This window comes from Momordica charantia, assembly GCF_013281855.1.
Source record: "Momordica charantia cultivar OHB3-1 chromosome 7 unlocalized genomic scaffold, Mcharantia_2.0 BLBB01000007.1, whole genome shotgun sequence".
NCBI lineage: Eukaryota > Viridiplantae > Streptophyta > Magnoliopsida > Cucurbitales > Cucurbitaceae > Momordica > Momordica charantia.
In genome coordinates this window covers 11,739,980-11,754,257 of record NW_028275165.1, presented here as the reverse complement: position 1 = coordinate 11,754,257, position 14,278 = coordinate 11,739,980, and the positions used below count along the sequence as shown (strand labels likewise).

General features: G+C 42.5%; 1 non-coding gene across 1 annotated transcript; it reads left to right on the top strand.

Moving 5' to 3' along the window:
- The first annotated feature begins 7,377 nt into the window (after positions 1-7,377).
- Positions 7,378-7,484, top strand: LOC148210357 (small nucleolar RNA R71). Its single transcript, XR_015792493.1, has one exon. It is a non-coding gene; the product is annotated as a small nucleolar RNA R71 (small nucleolar RNA).
- Positions 7,485-14,278: the final 6,794 nt, after the last annotated feature.

The window sequence follows — 14,278 nt, the reverse complement described above, 5'->3', positions numbered from 1 at the left end:
TTAGTATTGACTTGTTAAGACTTACAGTGGCCTTCTCTAAATCCTAACTTTTTGGGAAAACATGTTGAGCAGTGAATGGAAAGCAAAAACACTACTTCTTAGCAAACTTTTTTAGACATAAAAGGCTAACTATCCATAATCGGGCTAGAGACGGGAATTTAGAAAGACATATTGAAGAAAATACAGCAAGTAAAACGGTTGAATGTGGAATGCATGTGTGAAAAACAAAAGTTAACTAACGGAGAGTTTTTATCGGGATTGAGAACTTCGCCCTTCTCTTTCAAGCAAGGGAGAGTGTCACGTGCTCTTTCCTCCAAAAACACAACTCTCTTAACTAAAAATAAAGTAAAGGCAAAGGGAAGATAAGCAAAGTGCTAGATTTTTATATATTTGAATAAGTAGTAAATAACTAAGTACAAATGGAAACAAAACAAAGCTCAATAAAAGAATGTAAAGTACTCGGGATTTAAAAACCAAAAGCAACTAATGAAAGCAACTCAAAAGTACTTAGAAAGCAACAAAGAAACACTAAAAATGATCAAGAGAAGGAAGCAAGGCTTGATGATTTTGGTGGAGAAGTTGCTGGAATTTATAGCTGTGCAGAATTGGTTAGGTAGGTCCTAAAACGATGGTGAATCACCCATTTCCAACTCTTTTGACTGACCAAATCGTGCTCAAACTGATAGTGGAACACTTCTTCTACATGTATGCATCGGTTGGAACCACCAAAACGCATTGGAATACGCGTTTCATTAAGGGCAAAGTTGGAAGAAAAACTGTTTTTCTGCAGGCACGCAGGCGCCTGGCGCCTCCCATGAAGCTTTTTTCGTCTTTTTGCTTCTTTTGATTAATTTGCACTCCCAAATGGTCCTAAAATGTCATAAATACAATATAAGCCAACCACAAACCATAATATATGAATTTTGCATGAATTGGAACTCAAACGACCGAGAAAAATCCGAAACAAAGCTGAAACATTGTAAAAACAGCATCTAAAACCTTCTTTTTACGCATGTAAACAAGCGTAATCACACCCCCAAACTTAACTTTTTGCTTGTGCTCAAGCAAAACTTAGCAACTTTAATCAGCTTTCTAACACATGGACAAGGAAAAGCAAAAGCAACCGAGATGTTCAATCATAAATTGTCTCAAGGAAAAGATGTCAGAGCCTACCATTCTATTGCCTTTGTAAACTTAGTCACTATAAACCAAGTTTGAAATGATAAAACCTTTTTCTTTCAAAATCTTTTTTCTCTTTCAAAAACAGAAAACGTTTTCAAATACCCCTAAGGAATCTGCACACTCCCTCCTTACACTAAGACTTTTACATCTGACAGACCGGCTACTAGCCCCTGAGGTTTCCACACACTAACATCGGTTTCAACCACAGCTACTCGTAGAAAGACTTTGAACTAACAGCTAGGTCATAAAACGATGACAATGAGAAACACGAAGTCACTTATCACCATCTTTACTGCTATTTTCAAAGTCAACACCCAAGCTAAAACTAAATGGGTGTCTACAGTAGGACTCGGGAATCATAAATACATTTTCTTTAACTCTCATTGTTTTTACCGCTCTTTTCTTTCTAACACAAGTCTTTTCTCCACTCTTATTTTCTCTCAACAAGACTCTTTTTACTCTTTTGCAATTTTTTTTATTGTTTGTTGTGTTTTTTTTTTTCTTTTCAACACTTTCTTTTTTTAATAGCATTTGTTTTTCCAACTGACTCTTTTTCAAAAGAAAATAGCATGATTTTTCAAATATAAATAACACCTTATCTTTCTGAAACAACGACTGACACAACGACTGTCCCCCCCAAACTTAAGAGAGATAGTGTCCTCACTGGGAAAAGACTTTTGCATCAGATGAAAAAAAGCTTAACAGTAAAAAGGACAAGGACTTCCTATATAGGGGCAAAGAAAAAGCTTAAAGTCTGTAAAGATCAAAAAGACATAAAAGAAAATGAGTTTATCACATAAACAAAGGAAATAGCTCAAAGCTTAGTCAGGCATAGAACAGAAAACTCAACAATCTCTTATAATCATCATCGACATGAAATCACATGCACAGCACAGATGCTTCAAAATAGGCATGTGAAAAGCTAAACTAAGGTTAAGTGAAGGCATACTTTAAGTGATCAGAAGATAAACGATACTAATTTATTCATGCTTCAACTGAGCTCGAAACATAATCAATACAAAAAAAAACATGCGTAGTAATGCTAGAATATGCAAACTACGTCATTAACCAAAAGAAGAAAACACAAAAAAATAGCAAAGAAGGAACCTCCCCTTCATGAAGTCGGAGGTTGTGGACTAGGATCATTGTCAATACTGGGAGATGGATGACCAAGGATAGCAGCTAGCGCTGGAGGCCATGAAGGTAAAACCGCAAAATCCAATGAAGCCCTTAAGTTGTAGATATGTTGCACGACTTCTCGAACCTGAGAGTTTTCGAAATGCTGGAAAAACAGGGCAGGCGCCAGGCGCCTGCATAATTCTTTTTTTTTTTCAACGTTTTCTTTTTTTCTTTTTTTTTCAACGTTTTCACAAACATTCTCTTAATAAGAAAAACTTTATAATTAAACAAAAAGAAAATACAAGATACAAAGACTTCCTTCCTTTACTTGTGTTCTTTCAAAAACGGATAAGAAGCAAAAAACATTTTTCGCAAAAATTTATTGACCTGAAAGTTGAATAGAGGTTTTTCCTCTATCCACTGGTTCTCCAAAATACGGCTTAAGTCTCTGCCCATTTACTTTAAAAACATTTCCCTTAGAGTCAACTAGATCCACTGCCCCATATGGGTAGACTTTAAAAATTTGAAAGGGACCAGACCATCTAGACTTAAGTTTTCCAGGGAAAAGTTTCAACCTAGAGTTGAATAACAGAACCAGATCACCTTCTTGAAGATTCTTCGGCCGAAGACGCCTATCATGCCACTGTTTAGTTTTTTCCTTAAACAACTTAGCATTCTCATAAGAAAAGTGCCTGTGTTCTTCTAATTCCAACAATTGTAACTTCCTCGCTTCACCTGCAGTCAACAAATCAAAATTTAATTTCTTAGTAGCCCAAAATGCTTTATATTCTAGCTCAAGAGGCAAATGACATGCTTTTCCAAAAACTAGCCTATAAGGGGACATGCCGAGGGGAGTCTTAAATGCTGTCCTATATGCCCAAAGTGAATCATCAAGCTTAAAAGACCAATCCCTACGGTTAAGATTTACAGTTTTTTCTAAAATGTTTTTTATCTCCCTATTAGATATTTCGGCTAACCCATTCGACTGAGGATGATATGCTGTTGCAACCCTATGACGCACATTGTATTTAGTCAGCAACTTTTGCATAGACCTATTCACAAAATGAGCCCCCCCATCGCTTATCAGACAACGCGAGGTTCCATAACGCGTAAAAATGTGCTTTTGCAGAAAACGAATGACAACTTTGGAATCATTGGTAGCAGTTGCAATGGCTTCTATCCATTTCGAAACATAATCTACTGCTAACAATATATAAAGCTTACCATTAGAAGATGGAAATGGACCCATAAAATCTATACCCCACACATCAAATATTTCAATCTCCAGGATCGGGGTTTGAGGCATTTCGTGGCGTTTAGATATATTACCTGTCCGTTGGCATTTGTCACAAACCTGGGCAAACTTATGTGCATCTTTGAACAGAGTGGGCCAAAAGAACCCACTTTGCAAAACTTTGGCTGCGGTTTTGTGTCCTGCAAAATGTCCTCCATATGGAGACATATGACAAGCGTCTAATATCGCCTCGTGCTCTTCTTCTGCGACACACCTGCGTAAGATATTGACAGGTCCTAGCTTATATAAAAAAGGCTCATCCCAACGATAACATCGAACTTCATTTAGAAATTTCTTTACCTGTTGCTTGTTGAACTCATAAGGAACTATTCGACTTACCAAATAATTTGCTATATCGGCATACCACGGAACTGAATCAACTCGCAAGAGTTGCTCGTCAATAAACTGTTCACGTATAACAGTTCCATCATCACAGAGTGGGGATTCCAATCTAGACAGGTGATCAGCAACTTGGTTTTCAGTACCCTTCCTGTCCCTAACTTCAATATCAAACTCTTGAAGTAACAAAATCCACCGTATCAAACGTGGTTTAGCATCTTTTTTAGCAAATAAATATTTTAAAGCAGAATGGTCAGTAAAAACAATGACTTTTGTGCCTATTAAGTAAGACCTAAACTTATCAAAGGCGAACACAACTGGTAACAGTTCCTTTTCAGTAGTAGTGTAATTGAGTTGTGCACCGGTCAGAGTCTTACTAGCATAATACACAGGATGCAAGATCTTGTTTTTACGTTGTCCTAACATAGCTCCTATTGCATAATCACTGGCATCACACATGAGCTCAAAAGGTAAATCCCAATTAGGTTCGATAATTATAGGAGCTGAACTTAGAGCAACTTTCAACATTTCAAATGATTTTAAACAGTCATCATCAAAAACAAATGGTCTATCATGTTCTAACAATTGACACAAGGGTTTAGAAATTTTAGCAAAGTCTTTTATAAAGCGGCGGTAAAATCCCCCATGCCCTAAAAAACTTCTAATCTCTTTGACATTTGTAGGAGGAGGTAGCTTTGAAATGATGTCTATCTTAGCGTGGTCTACCTCTATTCCTTGCTTGGAAATTTTGTGACCCAAAACAATACCCTCTTGTACCATGAAATGACACTTCTCCCAATTTAGGACTAGGTTTGTTTGTTCACATCTCTCCAATACTCTCTCCAAATTAACTAAACAAGCGTCGAAAGAATTTCCAAAAACAGAAAAGTCATCCATAAAAACTTCTAGAATATTTTCTACCATGTCAGAGAAGATGGCCATCATACACCTCTGAAAAGTCGCGGGTGCATTGCATAGTCCAAAGGGCATTCGCCTAAAAGCGAACGTACCATACGGACACGTAAATGTTGTCTTCTCTTGGTCTTCTGGAGCAATAGTAATTTGATTATAACCCGAATATCCATCTAAAAAACAATAGAAATCCTTACCTGCCAGACGGTCGAGCATCTGGTCAATAAACGGGAGAGGAAAATGGTCTTTCTTTGTTACCTTGTTGAGTTTGCGATAATCAATGCAAACTCTCCACCCGCTCACAGTTCGGGTTGAGATGAGCTCATTCTCCTCGTTGGCCACCATGGTTATACCCCCTTTCTTTGGTACACACTGTACTGGGCTTACCCAGCTGCTGTCGGATATTGGGTATATAACACCGGCGTCAAGCCATTTATGAATTTCTTTCCTTACAACCTCTTTCATCTTCGGGTTCAACCGCCTTTGACTCTCAATAGAGTTCTTAGCATCTTCTTCCAATAGAATTTTGTGAATGCAAAAGGTTGGGCTTATCCCTCGGATATCTGCTATCGTCCATCCAATGGCCTTTTTGTGCTTCTCCAAAATCTGCAATAAAGAATATTCATTAGTAGGTGATAAATTGGAAGCTATAATAACTGGTAAAGTGTCGTTATCCCCTAGATACGCATATTTCAAATGCGACGGCAATGGCTTCTGCTCCAACGTGGGTGGTTCCACTATGGACGGAAGTAACGACTTGCATTCTTCTTTTTGTATTTTTTCAATAGGACTAGCCACATCTTCTGGTCCTTCTGCTATCTTATCAAGCTCTTCTTCAATCTCTGTAACTAACAAGTCATAAAACTCATCAAACATAACAGGATTCAAGCCATTTATAGCAGAGCACTCTTCAAAGTCTCCTGGTAATTTCATGGCGTCTAGAACGTTAAATTTAACTTCTTCATTATTTACCCTCATTGTAATTTCTCCCTTCCTCACATTAAAAACTGTATCCCCAGTGGCTAGAAATGGTCTTCCCAGAATAATGGGAACGTCTAAGTCTGCCTCGCAATCTAGAATGATAAAGTCCGCAGGGAAAATGAATTTGTCCACCTGGACTAAAACATCTTCTATCTTTCCCTCAGGTCTTATAATAGATCTATCTGCTAGTTGGAGGGTAACCGTAGTAGGTCTAGCTTCTCCTATGCCAAAAGATTTGAAAACTGATAATGACATAAGATTAATGCTAGCGCCTAGATCACATAATGCCCTACCTAAGTTTTTTCCTCCTATGGAACATGGAATGGTAAAACTGCCAGGATCATTACATTTCATGGGTAGCGGGCTGCCTACAGCTTCACTACTACATTTTGTCATGGCTACCAGTTCATGCTCTCCTATTTTTTTCTTCCTATAAACTATATCTTTCAAAAACTTAGCATAATTTGGCATCTGTTCTAGAGCATCTACTAATGGGAGTAAGGGTAGGGGTAAAAGAAGGCTGTACCTGTGGAGGAACACTCGGGGTGTCCTCATTACCTTTTCTAATATTTTCTTTTTCTGGTGTTGTTGGATTTTCTGGTATCTTTACAATTGGTTCAGTGGACGGAATCTGTACATCTGTTGTTGGCATTCTTGGTCCATCATATGCCAGTCCACTTCTGAGGGTGACAGCTTTGCACTGTTCTTTCCCTTCTCGTTTTGGTAATTCAGTATGGCCTGGAAAAGAACCTTGTGGTCTATTCTTCAATTCATTGGCGAGCTGTCCCAATTAGGTCTCGAAATTCCTCATTGATGCCGCTTGGGATTGTATCACTGCGTCGGTTCGGGCCATGTACTCCTTCATCATATTCTCAAGATTTGAGTTGTTATTTTGAACTGGTGGAGTCTGTGTTCTCTGATTGTACTGCTGTTGCGGTGGTGGGATGTATTGCTGTGTAGGTGGAACATAGGGCTGCTTGTTCTGTTGGCTCTGCCCTTGATTAAAACCGCTCGAACCTCCTTGTCCTCCCCATGAGAAATTAGGGTGGTGCCTCCAACCTGGGTTGTAGGTGTTCGAATATGGGTTAAAGTTCCTATTGTTCCCATGTCCTACATAAAAAACAGAAGCAGGGTTATGTGGACAATTATCATAAATATGGTTTTCACTGCAAAATGAACAAATGAGATCGTTGACTTGGCAAACAGGGGCAGGAGTGCAATAATCCGACTGCACAGGTTGTATCGGCGTGGCTAATGGATTTTTTATTCCCAATGCCATCTCTTTTAGCCTCTGGTTCATTGTAACCATCTCTTTTTGCATCGAGGTCGCAATGTCCAGAGCCAAAACTCCAGCTGGATCTTGCTTCTTTGGTGCTGCCCTAGATCTTTGCGAACACCATAGTTCGTTGTGTGAAGCTAAGTCATTTAGGATGTCAACTATCTCGTTGAATGTCTTCTTTGTAAAGGCTCCGTTGGCAGCATTGTTTAGCATCATCTTAGTAGGATGATCTAAACCTCTAAAGAAATGTTCTATCTGGATGCATGCCGGCAAGCCATGGTTCGGACATTTCCTGATTAGTTCTTTAAATCTCTCCCACGCCTCGTGAACAGGTTCACGATCATACTGTCTAAAGGAGATGATCTCCTCTCTGATATCAGCGTGGCGAGTAGGTGGGAAGAATTTTGTTAAGAACTTCTCCACTAACGACCCCCATGTGGTGATGGATCCCGGTGGAAATGCATTGAGCCATGCTCTAGCTTGGTCCTTCAAAGAAAATGGAAAAAGTGTTAGTCTCAGAGCATCGTCTGTTATACCAGGTAATCGAAATGCATTTGCAATTTGAATGAATGATTTCAGATGATCATGTGGATCCTCATGTTCCTGCCCTCCAAAATGTCCAATTGTCTGCAACATTTGGAACATCATTGGTTTAAGCTCAAAGTTTGCGTGGGCTGGAATAGGGTTGACTATCCCTGAATCAAAGTTCTGAAAAGCCGTGGCGGCATATTCTCGCATTGCCACGTCTCTGTTGTCCGCCATCTGGATATGGTTGAATTCATCATTTCTTGCATGATCCCTCATATTACCGTTAACAGCAGGTGGATCAACCGGATCACGAGGTGGAATATCTGCCATTGATGTGCTCGTACTCTCTACCTCAGTTTCAGGACTGATTTCACCTTGTCTCTCTTTTTGCTTTTCTAGTTGTTTTCGAAGTCTTTGCTTCTTTCGAGTTTTTCGAAGGGTCCGCTCAATCTCAGGGTCAAGGGGTAGAAGAAAAGATCTTGTGCTCATGCACTTTAACTTACCCTTGTGAGATAAACGACCAAAAATATAGAACAAAAATGGTGGATGGAAATTACACCCAACAACAATTCACAAAAATAAAAACTAAAAGAATTTTAAAATAATTTTAAAACTAAAGTCCCCGGCAACGGCGCAAAAAACTTGACTGGGCGTTTATGCTGAACGCACGCACTAAGCGTGGTAACAATTATATAGATGCAAGCGCACACCTGTCAAAGTAATATAAAATGGATGAAGTATCCAAGTATCGATCCTCAAGGACTTCTAAATAATTTCTAAACTCTAAAGTTTTAAAGAATAGTGAATGTTGGAATGAGTGATTCTTGTAAAATGGGAAGTGGTCACAAATAATGGGTTTGGATTTGGGATTTGGACTTATAATGATAAAACCTAGCCCGAATTACTTCAAGTTAGCCATCAAAGAATCAAGGACATGCTAAGGACAATATGCATTTTACTTTAGAAACCAACGACTACGCTTCTCACTTGACTTATGTCTAAGCAAGTTCAAAGTCCTAAGACATTCCCTAATATGTCTATTATGAGATATATCTTAGTTTTAGGATGGAAATAGTCGCAACCTCGGGTTAAGGTCCTATGTCTAGGCTACTTAAGCGGAACCCTTATGTCTAAGGCGCTCCTCTCCTTGGTTTAACCACTCAACAATGCAAATAAGCAACCTTTTCAGTATTGACTTGTTAAGACTTACAGTGGCCTTCTCTAAATCCTAACTTTTTGGGAAAACATGTTGAGCAATGAATGGAAAGCAAAAACACTACTTCTTAGCAACCCTTTTTAGACATAAAAGGCTAACTATCCATAACCGGGCTAGAGACGGGAATTTAGAAAGACATATTGAAGAAAATACAGCAAGTAAAACGGTTGAATGTGGAATGCATGTGTGAAAAACAAAAGTTAACTAACGGAGAGTTTTTATCGGGATTGAGAGCTTCGCCCTTCTCTTTCAAGCAAGGGAGAGTGTCACATGCTCTTTCCTCCAAAAACACAACTCTCTTAACTAAAAATAAAGTAAAGGCAAAGGGAAGATAAGCAAAGTGCTAGATTTTTATATATTTGAATAAGTAGTAAATAACTAAGTACAAATGGAAACAAAACAAAGATCAATAAAAGAATGTAAAGTACTCGGGATTTAAAAACCAAAAGAAACTAATGAAAGCAACTCAAAAGTACTTAGAAAGCAACAAAGAAACACTAAAAATGATCAATAGAAGGAAGCAAGACTTGATGATTTTGGTGAAGTTGCTGGAATTTATAGCTGTGCAGAATTGGTTAGGTAGGTCCTAAAACGATGGTGAATCACCCATTTCCAACTCTTTTGACTGACCAAATCGTGCTCAAACTGATAGTGGAACACTTCTTCTACACGTATGCATCGGTTGGAACCACCAAAACGCATTGGAAGACGCGTTTCATTAAGGGCAAAGTTGGAAGAAAAACTGTTTTTCTGCAGGCACGCAGGCGTCTGGCGCCTCCCATGAAGCTTTTTTCGTCTTTTTGCTTCTTTTGATTAATTTGCACTCCCAAATGGTCCTAAAATGTCATAAATACAATGTAAGCCAACCACAAACCATAATATATGAATTTTGCATGAATTGGAACTCAAACGACCGAGAAAAATCTGAAACAAAGCTGAAACATTGTAAAAACAGCATCTAAAACCTTCTTTTTAAGCATGTAAACAAGCGTAATCACCGAGCTGGATGGGAGGGAAGCTGTGGCAGCGAGAGAGAAAAAGGAGTTCTCTGCTGCCTTGGAGGCTGCTTCCTCCACCATGAAGGATGAGCTGTTGAAGGCTCACTCTGAGGTGGACATTTTGAAGGCCGAGGTGGAGGCCAAGGCCGAGCTGCTGAAAAAGGAAGAGGACAGACGCAAGGCCCAGCTCCGAGCTGCTCATGCTATCACCAAGGCCTTGGAGAAGGAGAAGTTCCAACTCCTCAAGGAGAAGGACGACATGCTCCAGGCGCTTGAAGCGAAGGATGAGGAGCTGAAGCATGTGACTGCCGAGCTGGAAACGGCGAAGGAACGTCTCAGCAATGGAGCCCTATTGGAGGAATCGTTCAGGCAACATCCTGACTTCGATGTATTTGCCAAAGACTTCTCCGATGCGGGCTTCAAGTTTCTCATGAAGGGCATTTCTTCCGACATGCCTGACCTTCAGATCGATCTCGGTGGTCTGAAGAAAAGGTATGCCGAGCAGTGGGCGTCTGGGCCTAGCGGCACCCCTGGCCCCCAAGCATTGGTGGATAAGTATGTCAGAGATCTGGACTCTGACTACTCCGATCTCGAAGAGGACCAGGTCGGCACCACTCAGGAGGGCGCTCCTCAAGCAGGCTCTTAGGCGATCATCCTTCATGAGGCCTTTCTCTGTCTTTCTTCTCTTCTCCTTTGTTTGTAAGTGTCAGGGCAGAGCTGCAAGGTCTATAAGCCTTGGCCCTGCTCTCCGTTCAATAAAGAAGCTTTCATTTGTTTTTACTTTGTTGCCTTCCTTTCTTTGCTTTTTCTTTAAGCTGGAGCCAATGTCACCTCGCACCTCGTACTTTGGAGGTCGCGCCTTCAATTAAAATAATTTGAAAGTTTGAATTTGAATCTCCGTCTAGTATTCAATGCATTGCACCAACTCTGGATTTTTGACATCGCACCTCGTACCCTTAGGTTTTGGAGGATTGAATTTTAACCGACTGCTGGAATGCGATCGTGTGGGAGTCCGTGGCCCCCATTTAATTTCTGGTCGAACTCGGAATCATGAAATTAAATCATCACATTTATTCCGATCATAATCCTATTGAAACAGTTTTTACAAATCCATTGAAAACCATTTCGGCATTTCAAGGATAATAACGCTTCAGGTGCTCCGCGTTCCATGGGTGCACGAGAATGTCTCCTTTCAGATCGGCCAATGTGTACGTCCCAGGTCGGACTATTCCCTTGACTTCAAACGGCCCCTCCTAGGTCGGGTCAAGGGCACCCACATGGGTTGGGACCTTCCTTAAGACCAGATGTCCGACTTGGAAGGTTCGAGGTCGAACGCGGGCGTTGTAGTGTCTGGCCATTCTGCCTTGATATTCCGCCAGGCGTAGCTGGGTCATTGCTCTTCTTTCCTCCAATAAGTCGAGGTTGAGGAGCAGCTCTTCCCCATTTGCTGTGGGCTCGTAATGCTCTACTCTGTCAGATGGCATGCCGATCTCAACCGGGACTACAACTTCGGAGCCGAAGGCTAGGGAGAACAGGGTATCGCCCGTCGATTCTCTTTGGGTGGTCCGGTATGACCACAGAACCTCAGGTAGCTCTTCGGCCCACCTGCCCTTCTTGTAGTCCAGTCTAAGCTTGATGCCTCGCTTGATGATCTTGTTGACCGCCTCCACCTGCCCATTTGCTTGAGGATGTGCGGGGGACGAGCTAAGGTGACTTATGCCAAGCTTGCTGCAAAAGTCTTTGAACTTTGCGTTGTCAAACTGCTTCCCATTGTCTGTCACAATGGCCTTCGGTATACCAAAGCGACATATGATATTTGTCCATACGAAGGACGTGACTCTGGATTCCGTTATGTGGGAGAGCGCCTCGGCCTCGACCCACTTTGTGAAGTAATCCACAGCAACTACAACGAACTTTGTATGGCCTTTGCCCAAAGGGAAAGGACCAATAATATCTACCCCCCACTGCGCGAATGGCCACGGGGTCGAGATGGGGGTAAGCAGCTCGGGAGGTTGGTGGATTACATTTCCGTAGCGTTGGCAATTGTCGCAATATCTAACGAACTTCTTGGCGTCCTGGCTGAGGGTCGGCCAATAGTATCCTTGTCGGATCACCTTGGCTGACAGCGGCCGGGCGCTTGAGTGGTTGCCGCATACTCCTTCATGGATTTCTCTGAGGACGTATAGGCCCTCTTCAGGGGTTAAACACCTCAGTAGAGGCAGGGAAAAGTCGCGCCGGTACAACACTCCTCCTCGGACCACGAACCGAGCTGCCTGCCTTGCCAATTTCCTGCGCTCCTTGGGGTCTTGTGGTGAATTGTCCCTAATGAAGTCCACAATCGGGTCCATCCATGAGGGCTCTGGAGCGCCAATCTCCATCAGATCTGGCTCCAAGATCGAGGGATTATCCAGGATCTCAACGGGGACCGACCTGGCCAAATCGGTCTCGTATGCTGATGCTAACTTGGCCAAGGAGTCAGCGTTAGAATTTACTGCTCGGGGAACCCGGCTTACTTCGTAAGTTCGAAACTGGGCAAGGTACGATCTGACCTTGCCCAAATACTTCTCCATTTGGGAGTCTCTTGCTTGGTACTATTCCTTGATCTGGCTCACAACCAGCTGGGAGTCGCTGAAGACCTTAACACAAGAGGCCCCCAATGCTCTAGCAATTCGCAGACCGACAATTAATGCTTCATACTCAGCCTCGTTGTTAGAAGTCTGGAAGCCGAACCGCAAGGCATACTCAAATCGTTTGCCTCCTGGTCCGAGCAAGAGGACCCCGGCCCCGCACCCCTTCTCATTGGAGGATCCGTCGACATAGATTGTCCACGGTAGGTCGGACTCGCTCAGCCCGGAAGGTGGTGTGAGCTCGTCTATGAAATCTGCCACTGCTTGTCCTTTCAACGCAGTTCTGGGTTCGAACTGGATGTCGTACTCACTTGCTCCATTGCCCACTTCATCAGGCGTCCAGAAGCTTCTGGCTTATGGAAGATGTTCTTTAGGGGCAAGTTAGTGAGCACCACCACAGTATGGGCTTGGAAGTATGGTCTAAGCCGTCGGGCCGAGGTGACTAGAGCGAGAGCCAACTTTTCCATTTGAGGGTATCTGGTTTCGGCTTCGGTCATAGCCTTGCTTGTGTAGTAGACTGGGCTTTGCCGCGTTTCCTCTTGCCTGATTAGAGCCGAGCTGATGGCGCTGTCAGACACTGCTAAGTACAACTGGAGCTTGTCCCGTAGCAGGGGCTTGGCGAGCAAAGGTGCCGAGCAGAGGTAGCTCTTCAACTGCTGAAATGCTTGTTCGCACTCCGCTGTCCATTCAAATGGACCTTTCTTTCGTAGGACTTTGAAGAAAGGAAGGCACTTATCTGTCGATCTTGAAACAAACCGGTTCAGGGCTGCAATCCTGCCATTGAGGCGCTGAAGCTGTTTCAGGGTCTTGGGTGCGCCTCCATCTCGAGCACGGCTTTAATCTTTTCGGGGTTGGCCTCGATCCCCCGGTGGTTCACCATGAAACCAAAGAATTTTCCCGAAGAGACTCCAAAGGCACATTTAGCTGGGTTGAGCTTCATTTGATATGTCCTTAGAACCTCGAAGGCTTCGATCAGATCGGAAAGATGCGACTTAGACTGCTTGCTCTTGACAAGCATGTCGTCCACATACACTTCCATGTTCCGGCCGATCTGCTTGGCGAACATTTTGTTCACCATTCTCTAGTAGGTCGCTCCTGCGTTCTTTAAACCGAAGGGCATGACCTTGTAACAATATAGACCTTGGTCTGTTATGAATGCGGTATGATCTTGATCTCGGACATGCATCTTGATTTGGTTGTACCCAGAGTAAGCATCCATGAAGGTGAGCAGTTCGTGCCAGGGATCCTCGACAGTGGGAAGCAATCTTTCGGGCATGCCTTATTTAGGTTCGTAAAGTCTACGCACATTCTCCACTTTCTGATAGATTTTTTAACTAATACAACATTGGAGAGCCACTCGGGATACGAAATTTCTTTTATGTATTCAGCTTTCAAAAGTTTGTTAACTTTCTCAACAATTACATCACTCTTCTCCTTGTTTATAGGTCTTCGTTTTTGTTTTACAGGTCGGAATGACAGATCTATGCTGAGGCGATGCGTCATAATCTTCGGGTCAATACCAGGCATGTCCTCATGAGACCACGCAAAGAGGTCCGAGTTGGATCTGAGGAAGTGGATTAGCTCCTCTCTGTCGGTGGCCCCTAGCTTAGTTCCTATGCTTACCTGTTTCTCGAGACTAAGCAGAGGAACAAGCTCGAGCTCCTCAGTGGGCGCGGAAAACTCCCTTCTCGGCAGGTCGGCCTCGGACTTGAGCGTCCCATCCCCACTGGCGTGAGTTTCGAGGGCGCATACCGATGACCCTTTGAGTGCGGAGGCATAGCACTCCCTCGAAGCGGTCTGTTC